The following is a 16,150-nucleotide window of genomic DNA, read 5'->3' as shown; positions in this document are numbered from 1 at the left end:
AATAGCCAGGCTCGGTGGCTCAGCCTGTAATCCCACGCCTTTGGGAGACTGAGGTGAGTGGATTGCCTGAGCCCGCGGGTTCGAGACCCGCCTGGGCAGGCGAGACCTCATCTCTACAATAAATAAAAAAATCAGCCGGGCGTGGTAGCGCATGCCTATAATTCCAACTACTCGGAAGACTGAGGCGGAAGGATCGCTGGAGCCCAGAAGGTCAACGCTGGGGTGGCTGTGAGCATGCGTACCACTGCATGCCAGCATGAGCGAAGGAGTGAGACTCCAACCTCCCCCCAAAATAGGAGTATGATATTGTGTTTGTTGGATTTTTCTTAAGGCATCAATGTGTAAACTGAATAATGTCACCATTTAAATATACTTTTGGACAGTTTTCTTTTTCTGTGTTCACTTTCAATTTAATATGAATTTTGATCAAAGCAATAAATATGGTTTTTAAAAAATGGTATTATCATGAAGTTTACAATGAATAATGACAGCTAGGTACAGTGGCTCACACCTGTAATCCCAGTATTTTGGGAAGCTGAGTCGGCAGGATTGTTTGAGCCCAGGAGTTTGAGACCAGCCTGGGCAACAAAGCCAGACCTCATGTCTACAAAAAAACCAAGAAATTAGCTGGGTGTGGTGGCATGCACCTGAAGTCGTAGCTACTTAGGAGGCTAAGGTGGGAAGATCACCTGAGTCCAAGAGGTTAAGGTTGCAGTGAGCTGTGATAGTATCACTGCACTCCAGCCTGGGCAACAAAATGAGACCCAATTCAAAAGAGAGAGAGAGAGAGAAATGGCAGCCCCTTCTCAACGATGCCTGTTCCCTATCCCAGAGGACAGTTCCATTTTTAGCTCTCAGCAGAATCTTCTAGCATTTACCTATATTTTTTAAAAATCATGCTTTTACCATGATTTCTTTATTTTATTTTATTTTTTGAGTTGGAGTCTCACTCTGTCACCCAGGCTGGAGTGCAGTTGCACATTCACGGCCACCACGTCCTTGACCTACTGGGCTCAGGCGATCCTTCCGCCTCAGCCTTTCAAGTAGCAGGAACCACAGGGTCGTGCCACCACGCCCGGCTAATTTTTTTTATTTATTGTAGAGATGAGGTCTTGCCAAGTTACCCAGACTGGTCTTGAACCCCTGAGCTCAGGTAATTCTCTCGCCTCAGCCTCCCAAAGTGCTGGGAATACAGGCTCCAGCCAACTGCGCCTGGCTGATTTATTTATTTTCTAATTTTAGACATTATCTTACAGAAAGAGTAGGAGATTTAGTCTTATACCCTTGTATATACTTAAAATATATATAGTTTATTTTTGTTGTTGTTTTAAGAGACAGGGTCACTCTGTTGCCAAGTTTGGAGTGCAGTGGTGCCATCAACCTCCTGGGCTCAAGGGATCTTCAAGTCTCAGCCTCCAAAGTAGCTAGGACTACAGGTGTGCACCACCACGTCCAGCTAATTATTATTATTATTATTATTATTATTTTGTAGCTTGTTGTGTTACCCATGCTTAACTTGAACTCTTGTCCTCAACTGATCCTCCCACTTCGGCCTCCTCAATAGCTGGGATCATAAGCACAAGCCACCATGCCTGGCTACGGTTATTTTATTATTTTTCTTAAATTACTTGTTGGTGTTTAAATTATTATGACTAAATGAATAAAGTTCACAATTGAAGCGGGCAGTATATTATCATGACATTTACTCTTTAAAAAAAAAGAGTAATATTCCTGGCCGGGCTTAGTGGCTCAGCCTGTAATCCCAGCACTTTAGGAGGCCGAGGCGAGTGGATTGCCTGAGCCCACGGGTTCGAGATCCACCCAGGCAACTTGGTGAGACCTCGTCTCTATAATAAATCAAAAATTAGCCAGGCATGGTAGCACGGACCTGTAGTTCCGGCTACTTGGAAGGCTGAGGCGGAAGAATCTCTGGAACCTAGTAGGTCGAGGCTGTGGTGGCTATGAGCATGCCACTGCACTCCAGCCTAGGCGATGGAGTGAGACTCCAACTCAAAAAAAAAAAAGAGTAATATTCCTAGAGTTAATAATCCCCCCTTCTTCCCAATTGCTTTGTAGTTTTTTCCAGTTATTAATCCAACCCTAGACTCTTGTCAAGGCCCACGCCTTCCATGTTTTCCCGGCATCCCTCCCTCCTGGGGGGCCGTCCTCAGGCTGGCTGGACTCTAAACTTCTTCAAGCTACTATTAACTTTCTAACATCTCTAAACCCGCTTCAAGCTACTATTCTTCAACCCTGAAAATTACTTGAGTCATACTCAGTTCTGCAGGTTGCAGCCTACTTGATCTCTTCTCTTCCACTAAGACAGGCTTTCCCTAAAATCTAGGTTTACACCTAAGTTGAAAAAGGCCTGGAAGTGATACTTAAACCTGACCACCTCGCCCCTTTGCCTTTTCTTTCTCAGGCAATCACAGGCTGTTCAATGGCTCCTCCCCCATTCTGTCTCCTAGGAATTCACAAGATCCTATTTCTCCGCGTCGGAGGTTCCAAAACGTTCCAGTGAAGGTTCTGGAAAAAGCATCATGGATGAATATTTCTCAGCCTCAACATACCTGGGCTACTAAGATCACAGTTAACAATACAACGGTAAAACAGCAAAGTGCTCTCTTGCTGCTTAGAGAATCAGGAACTAAATCATTAACGTGTAGCTTAAAGGTGAAGGAAGCAGGTAGCGATCACTCATTTGGATGCGACACAGACCAATTGCAACGGAGACTCGAGCTCCTTTTCAGTGTGTTTGGAAAAATCATTTCATTTCATCACAAAATATTAGAGAGCACCCAGAGGACACAGACTTAAGATCCTTGACCAAATTCAGCCCTAAAGACAAATTTACTTGACCAGTGATGTTTTTAAACTTTTGAAGGCTTCCAGGCTGGGTGTTCATCTTTACCCCACTATTCTCTGTATGCTGAACCTGCCTGGCCCTGATGGTGAGAGAGGAGTAAGGAAGAAGCCAGTTAAGCCGACAAGGTAGGTCTCCAGTAGGGCTCCATTTTGCCTGAAGAAACAGCTGCAAGCTTCAGGCTCAGCACAAAAGCCACACCCATTTCCTTTGCATTCCTGTCTCTCCTTTTCATGCCCCTTTTCCTGATTGGCCCTTTTTCAATCCTCTCCTCATCAGCCCTTTACACCCTCCTGCCACTTTATAGTCCTTACTGCTGACCAATTAGGTTAGCATATTTCCTTTTTTTTTTTTTTTTTTGAGTCAGAGTCTCACTCTGTCGCTTTCTTGGTTCGGCCCAAGTGGCACGCTCCCGGCCACCGCAGCCTCGACCTGCTGGGCTCAAACGATCCTTCTACCTCAGCCTTCCAAGTAGCTGGAACTATAGGTATGTGCCACCACACCCGGCTAATATTTTTTTTTTTAATTGTAGAGAGGAGGTCTGGACAAGTTGCCCAGGCTGGTCACCAACCTGTAGGCTCAGGCAATCCTCACCTCAGCCTCCCAAAGTGCTGGGAGTATAGGTGTGAGTTACCACGCCGGGCCAGGTTAGCATATTTTCAGTCCTTACTGCTGACCAATTAGGTTAGTGAATTTTCAGTCCCTACTGCCAACCAATTAGCACATTCCCTAATCTGTAGACTCCTGGCCTCAGTGGCCTTTCCCCGGCAACCCACTCAGGTCCCCTCTCTAGGCAAGCTGTCACACTTGTTTCCTGAATAAACTTTGACTTGCTTGCCCTCTGGTGTCCTCAGTCTTTAATCTTCTCCGTCGTGAGACAACAACTTGGAACTGGCCAGACCAAGAAAGCTGTAACCTTCCCTGAGAACTCAGGATTCTCCAAGCAGGAGCTGAGAGCTGTAGCACTCCTCGGGGTTCTGCAGCTGTCGGCATCCCCAAGTCCTCAGGTGCTCTTGTGTTCCCCTCTCCGGAGACCATTACAACCTTGGGTGCCATTGTGTCCTTGTGCCATTGTGCACATGGGTCCCAGGCTGGCAGTGCAGCCCCACTGAGACTACAACAATGGTATGGCGTTCGAGCACTCTCATAACCCAACCCCCTTAAGTTACAGAAGAGCAGGAAAAAAAAATCAAGGAGAAGAGTGGCCAGTTCAAGGTCACACAACTAGGTGGGCAAACAAGGACTAGCAACCAAGCCTAACAGTCTTCCTAGTGTTATGACCAAGTAAGTGAAAAGAAGCTACGCCAGCAAGTTGAGTTTAATTAACTATGAGTTTATTAACACGCTGGTCAAGAGTAGGAATGAAACTCTTGACAAATTGGTGCAGTTTGTGACAAGCTTTTATAGGTAACATTTGCAGCACTGACTACATAGCAACTTGTGACCATAGCAACTATTAACTCACAACCTGGCAACTAGAATGGGAACTTCATTTGTTAGGGAGCTTTGATTCATTTCATGTCAGGTAGGTATAGCCAGTGCCCAGAAAGTCCCTGGAGTTCTGCCATTAAGATATAGTTTAAGGTAGTTACATAGAGACAAGGAAAAAGAATCATTAAACAATGAAGTTACCTTGGTTAGGTCCCTAACAGAATATAAGAACAAACGATGAAAATGTCAAAGCGTAACATTTGATTTCAGTTAACAAAGCATACAGTCACGTGAAACTTATGGCGAAGGAATTCTGTAATGGTCAGCAGGCAACGGTCAGCATAACCTGTCCAAAGGAGACAAAGCTGGGGGTCTGTGGTCATGGGAACGTTACTGTAATCACATGTAGACATTGATTCTTAGGTCAGGCAGGTAACTAAGATGAAAGTTTTAAACAAAATGGAGTAAGCTGGTTAATATTATTACTTTGCTAGCAATTTGATTTTATTAACTGATTTAGCTTATTTCACTAGTACCCCACATTCCATGCCACACTGCCCTTCACTTTAACTCAACTGTATGCCATTGGTATCCCGATTTTATCCCACAAGCACATGATAAGAGCAGAGCGATAAGGAGACTCTTCAGGCATATTCTCTAGAGGCTGGATACCACATTCCTGGCTTGTGACAAAAACATGTATCCTTGCCGGGCTGGGTGGCTCAGCTTGTAACCCGCGCCTTTGGGAGGCTGAGGTGAGTGGATTGCCTGAGCCCGTGGGTTCGAGACCCGCCTGGGCGGCGAGACCTCATCTCTACAATAAAAAAAATCAGCTGGGCGTGGTAGCGCGCGCCTGTAATTCCAGCTACTCGGAAGGCTGAGGCGGAAGGATCGCCGGAGCCCAGCAGGTCGAGGCTGCGGTGGCCGGGAGCGGCCACTGCACTCCAGCCAGGGTGACAGCGAGACTCCAACTCAAAAAAAGAAAACAAAAAAACACGTATCCTCAAGTGCCATGGCCTGCACGACTGCCTTGAGGATCTCGAGAGAGGGTGGCGAGAGACGAAGAAAAACACAGACATAAAGACATAAAGAAAAGCTGGGGCCAGGTGGGACACTTTCCTCTGATGGAAGAGGCCCCGAACTAGCTCAGCATGTTTATTTTATAATCAAGCACAAAGAAAGTTGGAAGGGATTCAAGGTCTGTGAGGGAGCCGTAACGGAATTATGTTGCTACCTAAAAGGCAAGCTGTTTCACGGTTATCTTGCTGTAGCTAAGGCTTTATCTGTACTATGTGCACCCAGATGTGTGGGCACCTGAGACACCATTTCGTGCAGCAGGTTGCCTCCCTCGCCTTTGGCTAGGATGCAGAGCTACCAAGCGAGACCTTGCCTTCGCTTTGGGGCCTTTACTCAAGGCCTGCTACAGTGACAGCACTCGTCTGCTCCCCCCATCACATCCACTCCCGACATCCCAGTACCTAAAAGATTTGAGGGCACTGGTCCTCAGCATCTTGCTCTAAACACTGCTGATATTTTTATTCTCTCTCCCCATTTTCCACATTTCTGACTGATCATTTTGTTACAGCCAGATCCAACATATCTGCTGCTATCCCTTGAGGCCATTTAGAATACAAGAGGCAGCTAGGCACGGTGGCTCAAGCCTGTAATCGTAATCCCAGCATTTTGGGAGGCTGAGTCGAGAGGATTGCCTGAGCCCAAGGGTTCGAGACCAGCCTGGGCCGCTTGGTGAGACCTCATCTCTACAACAAATCAAGAAAAACTAGTCGGGCGTGGTAGCGCATGCCTGTGGTTCCAGCTACTTGGATAACTGAAGCGAAAGGATAACCTGAGCCCAACAGGTCGAGGCTGCGGGGACCATGAGCGTGCCACTGCACTCCAGCCTGGGTGACAGAGTGAGATTCCTACTCAAAAAATAAAAAGATAAAAATAGAAAATGAAGCAAGTAAAAAAAAAAAACGTAAAAAAAAGAAAAGAAAAGACAAAAACTCGTATTCCTTTGTAGTTGAGTTGGGCTAAACCTAAAAGCCGCTTGGATTCAAAAGTGCATTTCTCCTGTTCTCCACCCCCACTCTCCTCTCCTAGCTCAGTCTTGCCTGACTGACAGATCTTATCTAGTAAGCCATTGCTGGTGCTGAAGAAGAAAAAGCCGGCAAGTCAGACCATTTCATGATTAGGAGAGTGGTCCAAGGCTGATAGGAGTGTGTCTGAAAGCCTGGAGGGGGCATTACCCACCTCCCCTCCATCTGTGAATACAAGGACATCAAAGTGCCATAGGCCAGGGCTCTGGGAAAAAGATTGTTACAATTATGTTTTCCCTTCCCGTCCAAATATTGCAATCGTCTTTCTTCCTCTACAAAAACTGTAAAAGAACATGTTACAAATTCCAAAATGTTATCTAAAATGTCAACATGACCAGGAGACTTTGTGTCATGTCAGTGGTCACATATCAAAAATTAATATAAATCTTGAGTCATGCTAAAACTCCATGTAGGCTTCAGACTTGGGGGAGGGCAGGTAAAGGGCTATGAATTTTGGATATAAATCCAGAATGAATTTATGTTGCTGGGAGAGGGATTCTTTTGGCAATGATGCTGAACCATCTCCATATAACCTGGTTATAGAAATTAAACACTCCCTTTTTTCCTGGTTTCTGCCTCTTGTATTTTATTTTATTTATTTATTTTTTGCCCAGGCTGGTCTCGAACCCGTGAGCTCAGGCAATCCTCTCACCTCAGCCTCCCAAAGTGCTGGGATCATAGGCATGAGCCACCGCGCCTGGCCTGAGTTTTTGTCTTTTCTTTTCTTTTTTTTTTTTTAATTTTTATTATAAAGATGTGGGGTACCTTTCAGGGTTAGGTATATAAACATTGATCATGCAGGTACCCTTGTTGATGAGGTAGTTTTTGTCTTTTCTAAATGACTGTTCTAATAACATGAAAATGGCCTCTTTTCAGTCTATAAAATTTCTCTTCTCACTTTTTTTTTTTTTTTTTGAGTTGGAGTCTCACTCTATTGCCCAGACTGGAGTGCAGTGGCCTGCTGGGCTCCGGCGACCTGCTGGGCTCCGGTGACCTGCTAGGCTCCGGCGATCCTTCCACCTCAGCCTTCCAAGTAGCTAGAACTACAGGCGCTGCCACGCCCGGCTAATTTTTTTTTATTTATTGTAGAGATGAGGTCTCACCAAGTTGCCCAGGCAGGTCTCGAACCCGCGGGCTCAGGCAATCCACTCACATCAGCCTCCCAAGGCACAGGATTACAGGTTGAGCCACTGAGCCCGGCTCTCTTCTCATTTAAGCATAATCTTTTATGCAAACAGGGTAGGTACCATGAAGTGTTTATTGGTTAGATGCCAGTATTTGGTGACTGGTGAATTTATAAAAAAATTTTTTTCAATACAAGATCTCACTCCATTGTCTAGGCTGGAGTGCAGTGACATGATCATAGCTCACTGCAACCTTGGACTCCTGGGTTCACGCAATCCTCCCGCTTCAGCCTTCAGAGTAGCTGAAACTACAGGCACCACCACACGTGCCTGGTTTTTTAATTTTTTATAGAGATGAGTGTTTCACTATGTGTCCCAGGCTGGTCCCAAACTCCCCGGCTCAGGTGATCCTCCCACCTCAGCCTCCTGAGTAGCTGGGATTATAGGTGTGAGCCACCACGCCTGGTCGTGACTGGTGAACTTCTGAAAGGATGTAACTTCTTAGCTGCTTAGTCTCCTTTGTGCGAACAAGCCCCAAAGAGCAGCCCTGGCAGCAGTGAGCCAGGTGGGCAGCCAGGTGGGTGGCAGGGGCCCAGGAGAATGTCTCTGGCTGTGGCAGCCACGCAAGAAGCCTTTCACAAGAGTGTCGGTATCCATGGCAGAATCAGGAACTCCGCATCTGTCTCACACTCTGTTTCTCATAACTCCCATGGCATTCAACTCGACACAACAATATTTAGGAGGATTAAATGTATCATGTGTACATCTCAGATTCCTTGGAGACAGGCACTGGGGCTCAAATCCCAGCTCTGCCACTTACTGGCTGTGTGAGCTGGGAAAGTGACTGAACCTAGGTACCTTGGTTTCCTCATCTGGAAAATGTAGATCTAAAACAACCTGCTTTTCAGTATTGTTTATGAGGAGGAGCTTTGGAAGAGCCAGCATAGTACTTCGCTCTCTTCAGATACTCACAAGGTACTTAATGATGTCAAATTGTTTATCTGCATTTAATATTAAAGATTCACTGTGGAAAGCTATTTTCATGGTTGATTTGGCTGAGCCTAATAATATTTAGCAATAAAATATCACGTTAGAATCGACAATAAATATTGTCTTAATCATTATGTGAAAAAAATGGATAAATACATTGTTGCTGGATGGATACTCCCAGGCTCGAGTGCAGTGGCACGCTTACAACTCACCAAAGCCTCGACCTCCTGGGTTCAGGCCATCCTTCCGCCTCAGACTCCCCAGTAGCTGTGACTAAAGGTATGCACCACCACACCCCAATACTTTTTTTTTTATTTGTTGTAGAGACGAGGTCTCACTATGTTTCCCAGGCTAGTCTCGAACTCCTGGGCTCAAGCGATCTTCCCACCTCAGCCTCCCAAAGTGCTGATTATAGGCATGAGCCATCTTGCCCAGCCAACAATACATATTAAAAATGCAGGTCAGTGACTGAACTGAAAATAGTTGTGTTGTCTTTTTTTGTTTTTTTGGATCTGGCGATCCTTCCACCTCAGCCTTCCAAGTAGTTGGAATTACAGGCGTGCGCTACCACACCCAGCTAATTTTTTGATTTACTGTAGAGATGAGGTCTCACCAAGTTGCCCAGGAGGGTCTTGAACCTGCAGGTTCAGGCAATCCACTCACCTCAGCCTCCCAAGGCGCAGGATTACAGGCTGAGCCACCGGGCCTGGCTAGTTGTGTTGTCTTAGTTGGATTTAGTTATACTAAGTTTGGTTTGTTCATAAGGTTATTCATAAATTTATCAGACTGCTAATTATAACAGTCAACAAAATTCCAGGAAATGAACACAATCATGATATCATTAACTGCAATGATTGTGTTTACTGGTTGATTCTGAACACCAAAGAACACACTGTTATAGGACTTCCGTTAGTACTAGTAAAAAAATTGCCAACAAAACTTGTTGCTTCTGAATTTAACCATTTAAGGGAGTTTCCCATTTTTCTTTCCCCATGAACCCATGTCAGCAAACAGCAATGTGATTTACTCACCAAGCCCAGAAATAAGACCAGTCTAGCCAAGGCCACCCAACACCTGCCATCTCCACAAGGTACCCATCACTGCTGGAATTCCCACCTGGCTGGAAGAGATGCGTGATTCATGTGGACACTTAGGTTTGGACAAACCACACGACAAGGAGAACATGTGCTGACATACATTGAATTTGAACATGTTCTGAATATTGTCTGACACCATGGAGCACAGTTCTTCCAGGGAGGCTGGGAAAACCGATGTCGCAAAGGCCAGGCGAGGGCTTCCCACTGGCCTCCTTAGAGAAGACAGGAGTCACCGACTATCAGTCGTAAGATGTGGTCTACAAGGTATTATTTCCTTGGAAAGATCCTGGCACCACACTGTAGAGGTAAATTCTGAGGCAGACACTCAGTAGTTCGATCCAGGAAAGAGCAGGTGTGGAGAGGGCCAATACTAGGCAGAAAACGATCACTTAAGTTGGGCTGCACTTCTAGTTTTAGACTAAAAAGATGTGCATCATTCGGGACTTTTCCATCTTCTCCCCCCTGCCACACCCATCTCCTTAACCCAAACACACTGATTCCAGAAAGACAATAAGATTTCCTTTGGGCTGGGCACGGTGGCTCAAGCTTTCAACCCAGCACTTTGGGAGGCTGAAGTGAGAGGATTGCCTGAGCCTGGGAGTTCAAGACCAGCCTGGACAACTTGGCAAGACCTTGTCTCTACAATAAAAAAAAAAAAAATTAGCTGGGCATGGTGGCACGCGCCCATAGTTCCAGCTACTTGGAAAGATTGTCTGAACTCAGCAGGTCAAGGCTGTGGCGGCCATGAGCGTGCCACTGCACTTCAGCCTGGGCGACAGAATGAGACAACAACTCAGAAAAAACAGATTTCCTTTGTATATGAAAATTCTCTTTCCTCAGTTGTTCCTCCTCATAAGCTAATTAACATTGTTTAATTTATTTCAGACCAGGACCGGCTCTCCTGATTATCCTGCATACCATTTTAATCAACAGGATGTAACTAACAAGCTCAAAGAGCCACTCAATATTGAATCGGCAGCTCATACCATATGCTGCGGGTAAAAACATACTTCCCAAAGATGCTAAATGCAGAAAGACCAAGGATAGATGTATTTAATACTCAAGAAGTCTAACAGGATGTGCAACACTGAGATTTTAAGGGGAAAAAGTTATCTTTTAAATATACCTACACTAGTCACCCAGCTAGCTCAGTCAAGAGAGCAAAAGACAGACTCTTAATTTTTAAAAATCTATCCTAAAATAACTTTTTTTATCCCTCCTGTTATAACTTTTAGCCCCAAAACCATTTTTGGGGGGAGGTCAGGATCTCACTCTGTCACCCAGGCTGGAGTGCAGAGTATGATCAATGTTCACTCTAGTCTCCATCTCCTGGACTCAAGACAGTCCTTCCACCTCAGTCTCCCAAGTGGCTGGGATTAGAGGCACATGCCACCATGCCTGGCTCATTTGTTGACCAAAAGAGTGTTTTGGGGGGGGGGGGATAAAGCTAATAACAAAACAATTGCATCTTGGCTTCTTAGTGCTCATTTTTTTAGTGTAAAAAAATCATGTATTTTCTCTGAAACGTGGTTACATGGTCAACAGATTTCATGATAACAGTGTGGTTGAGTTCTAAATCTTGGAAAATATTTACACATGCAGTTTTATTCTAGTATTACCCAAACTGGTGTTTGAGTGGGGGAAGAAAAACAAGCCACATTACAACTAAAACTTTAAGAAAAACCTTTGACAGGTCAGAAATTAGTTTATGTATTTTGCTTTCCACACATCATTCTAAAAGGAAGGAAGCTCTGAAGGCCTGGTTGTCTCATTAGCATATTCATGTAATAAGTACAGCCTAAGTCTGAAACATCTTAAGCAGACTATGTGGGTTTTTGTTTTTCATTTTCAAAAACATCATAGAACTAAGCATTAAGTCTCTTTTAGAGAAGTAGCCAGTTTTATCATTGCTTGATGGACTACATTTTCTTCGAATTGCTGTAGCCCTGACGATCAAAACCTTGAGCTGATTTCAGTGTTACACATGTTTTTGTGCAGCAACCTAAACACTTTTTCACAACTAGCCAAGGGATGAAATATATCTATTTTTGAAGCTGGACACGGTGTCTCATGCCTGTAATCACAGCCCTTGGGGAGGCCAAGGCAGGAGGACTACTTGAGCCCGAGAGTTCAAAACCAGCCTAGGCAATATAGCAAGTAAAAAGAAAGAAAAAGCGTTGCTTTTTGAAATGTATAAAGTTTTCCACTTACAAGTGACTAAATAATTTGTAAATCAATAAAAATTTCCACATTTAAAGGCTGCCTTCTTCCTAAGCTTTTGGTATCCAGAAAAGAAAAACTGATGTAACTCACCGTAAATTGCCACTGATGAAGAGAAAGAACATAGTAAATGAAATATTTCAAAGGCCTCAGTAGTCTTAAATTTCAGCTTTTTTCTCATACCCAACTTTAAGTGCGCAAAACAAAATTGCAGTAATGACCAAGCAAACACCCACAAAACCACCACTCAGGTCAAAACCCAGAATGTGGCGGTCCCCCAGAAGCCCTGAGTTGGCCCCTTCCCATCAGTTCCCATGTGTCTAAAGATGACCACTCTCCTGATTGACACACCATCACTTTCCTTTTCTTTGTAGCTGCCATCCCCATGACCATATTGCTAAACAATAATTTTTTTTTTGAATTGGAGTCTCACTCTGTTCCCCAGGCTAGAGTGCAGTGGCACGCTCACGGCCACCACAGCCTTGACCTACTGGGCTCAGGTAATCCTTCCATCTCAACTTTCCAAGTAGCCAGAACCACAAGCATGAGCCACCATGCCCAACTGGTTTTTTTTTTTTTTTTAAATGTACTGTAGAGACGAGCTCTCGTTATGTTGCTCAGGCTGGTCTCGAACCCCTGAGCGCTCCACCTCCTCTTAAACTTCCCATGAATGGGAAAAAACTGGATCCTTTTTGTGACATGCCTTTTTTTTTTTTTTTTTTTTTTGAGTTGGAGTCTCACTCTGTCGCCCACACTGGAGTGCCATGGCTCCCGGCCACTGCAGCCTCCACCTGCTGGGCTCCGGCGATCCTTCCACCTCAGCCTTCCAAGTAGCCGGAACTACAGGCGTGTGCTACCACGCCCGGCTAATTTTTTGATTTATTGTAGAGATGAGGTCTCGCTGCCCAGGCGGGTCTCGAACCCGTGGACTCAGGCAATTCACTCACCTCTGCCTCCCAAAGGCAGGGGGTTACAGACTGAGCCACTGAGCCTGGCTGGAAATTATATTTTTATAATAAATAAATCAAAAAATCAGCTGGGCGTGGTAGCGCGTGCCTATAATTCCAGCTACTCGGAAGGCTGAGGCGAAAGGATTGCCGGAGCCCAGCAGGCGAGGCTGCGGTGGCCGGGAGCAGCCACTGCCCTCCAGTCTGGGCGACCGATTGAGACTCCATCTCAAAAACAAAAACAAACAAACAAACAAACAAACAAACAAACAAACAAAAAAATATATATATATATAATTTCCAGCCGGGTCGGTGACTCAGCCTGTAATCCCGCGCCTTTGGGAGGCTGAGGTGAGTGGATTGCCTGAGCCCGTGGGTTCGAGACCCGCCTGGGCAACTTGGCAAGACCTCATCTTTACAGTAAATCAAAAATTAGCCAGGCATGGTAGCGCACGCCTATAGTTTCAGCTACTCGGAAGGCTGAGGCAGAAGGATCGCCAGGGCCCAGCAGGTTGAGGCTGCGGTGGCCGGGAGTGGCCACGGCACTCCAGTCTGGGCGACAGAGTGAGACTCCAACTCAAAAATAAATAAATAAAATATAATTTCCAGGCTGTGTGCGGTGGCTCAAGTCTGTAATCCCAGCACCTAGGGAGGCTGAGGCAAGAGGATCGCCTGAGCCCACGGGTTCGAGACCAGCCTGGCCAATTTGGTGAGCCCTTGTCTCTACGATAATTCAAATAATTAGCTGGGAGTGATGGTGCACACCTGTGGCTCTAGCTACTTGGAAGGCTGAGGCGGAAGGATCACTGAAGCCCAGCAATCGAGGCTACAGTAGCGGTGAGCATGCTACCGCACTCCAGCCTGGGTGACAGAGTAAGACTCTGACTCAAGAAAACCCCAGAAAAACAAAAAAAGGGAGGCCAAGACGAGAAGATTGCCTGAGCTCAGGGGTTTGAGACTAGCCTGGGCAACTTGGTGAAACCTTGTCTCTACAATAAATCAGAAAATGAGCCAGGTGTGGTGGCACGCGCCTGTGGTTCCAGCTACTTGGAAGGCTGAGGCAGAAGGATCACCCAAGTCCAGCAGGTCGAGGCTGCGGTGCCCATGAGTGTGCCACTATACTCCAACCTGGGCGACAAAGTGAGACTCCAACTAAAAAAAAAATTTCCAGAGCAAACCATTTGTTAGAGTCACACTCCCAGTGGGGCCTCCAGAATGTTAGGTAGGGTCTGCTGGGGGCGTGGGTGTCTGGGGTGCAATCCGATGTCCCATTAAGATGCAAAGAACTGCACAGAAGTTAGATAGAAAATATAGTTTACTAAAAATTAAATGAGAGAGGAGCCGGGCTCAGTCTGTAATCCCGTGCTTTGGGAGGCTGAGGTGAGTGGATTGCCTGAGTCCGCTGGTTTGAAACCCGCCTGGGCAGCGAGACCTCATCTCTACAGTAAATCAAAAAATCAGCCGGGCATGGTAGCGCGCGCCTGTAGTTCCAGCTACTTGGAAGGCTGAGGCGGAAGGATCGCCGGAGCCCAGCAGGTCGAGGATGCGGTGGCTGGGAGCGGCCACTTCACTCCAGTCTGGGCAACCGAGTGAGACTCCACCTCAAAAAAAAAAAAAAAACTAAATGAGAGAGAAAGGAGATATACCTCCCCAAGGTAGGGGAGGGGGCCAAAGCCAGGAAACATGGCGACAGCCATAGCTCAAAGAGCACACGGTCACACCAGAGTCTAGCAAGGCAATGGCAAATGACTGCTCATTGTTGCGTCCTTTTAACCTTTGACGGGGGAAGGTTATTAAGGTGATTGGGGGATGGTCTGCTTCGTGTCATCACGAAGGAACAGGTAAGCACAGGTACTGAAGTCAGGTGATGGACAGCAGATGGGTGGGTTAGTCATGATTGCTGCCATGGTGGTGGGCTAGATGGGGGCAGACAAGGGGAGGGGGTTTTCCTGCAAGAGACCTGTCAGATGTTTGCAATTCACAAACTCCTTAGCAAAAGGGTGGTCTTATCATTTCTATGACTTCAGTCAGCTACGGGGTGATCTTTGATCTTTGGCCTTGACAAAGAACCTGAAGATGCCTAGATTATTATGCTAAACCATGAATTGAAAGGTCGGGCAGTCCTGGTTTTGCCGAGGTGGGGTAAGTCGCCAGCTTGGCCTGCAGTACATGTCTGAACGCTTCCTAAAACCCTGTCAATTGGCAATTTGTCTTATCTATGTCTAACCTGTGCTAGATCCAAAGCGTGTCAGGGTCAAGTCTAAGCAAAAATGGCTATGCTGAGGCAAAAAGACTAAACTGCTTATTCTAGGTTTCTATAGTTACCTCCTTTCACCATTCAGTGGCTTTTAGTATATTCTGCCAGGTAGAACTGTCACCAATTTTAGAACTTCTATCTCACAAACACTGGACCCTTTTAACTTTCACCCGCCTAATCCCATCTTCCCTATCCCAGCCCTAAACAACTGCTGATCTCCTTTCTCTATTGCTTTTCCTACTCTGAACTTTCATGAATGAAGTCGTAGTGCGTAGACTCTTGTGACTGGCTTTCCTTTAGCATGTTTTCAAGGCTCATCAACCTTGTACCAGGTATATTTCATTCCTTTCATGGCTGAACGCTATTCCATCGTATGGACAGACCACTGTTTACACATTCACCTGCTGATGACATTTGGGTTGTTTCTGCTTTTTGGCTGTTATGAAGAATCTTACTATAAAAGTTGTGTACTGATTTTGTGTGGACATGTTTTGATTCCTCTTGGATATGTACCCTGGAGTGGAATTGCCAGTTCTACAGTGGTAACTCTTTGAGAAACTGCCAGACTGTTTTGTGAGCAGTTCCTCCACTTTCTCACGAACACCATTGACCTTTGAATTTTAACCATCCTAATTGGTGTGAAGTGGCAGGCTCATTGTGGTTTTGACTTGGGCAGTTTCCTGATTTGTATCTTTTTTTTTTAACTTTTTTTTTTCTTTTTTCTTTTTTACCATTTGTGTATCTTCCTTGGATAGATATCTATTCAGATTCTTCATATTTAATTGGGCTGTCTCTGTTATTGAGCTACATGGAAACTCAATGACAAAATGATGAAAATAACAAACTGATCCCTTTTCTTAGTAATTTTTACAGGGGTTTATTCCAGATATTATGGGAAAAAAAGGGATCGATGGCTTAGCTTGTAATCCCAGCGCTTTGGGAGGCCAAGGTGAGTGGACTGCCTGAGCCCGTGGGTTTGAGACCCGCCCAGGCAACTTGGTGAGACCTCATACTCTACAATAAAAATTAAAAACAAAAACAAAAAAAACTAGCTGGGCATGGTATGTGCGCCTGTAGTTCCAGCTACTTGGAAGCTGAGGTGGAAAGATCACCGGAGCCCAG

Source organism: Carlito syrichta, unplaced genomic scaffold, assembly GCF_000164805.1.
Source record: "Carlito syrichta isolate Samal-C Ts95f unplaced genomic scaffold, Tarsius_syrichta-2.0.1 Scaffold314771, whole genome shotgun sequence".
Taxonomy (NCBI): domain Eukaryota; kingdom Metazoa; phylum Chordata; class Mammalia; order Primates; family Tarsiidae; genus Carlito; species Carlito syrichta.
This window is presented reverse-complemented; position numbering follows the sequence as displayed.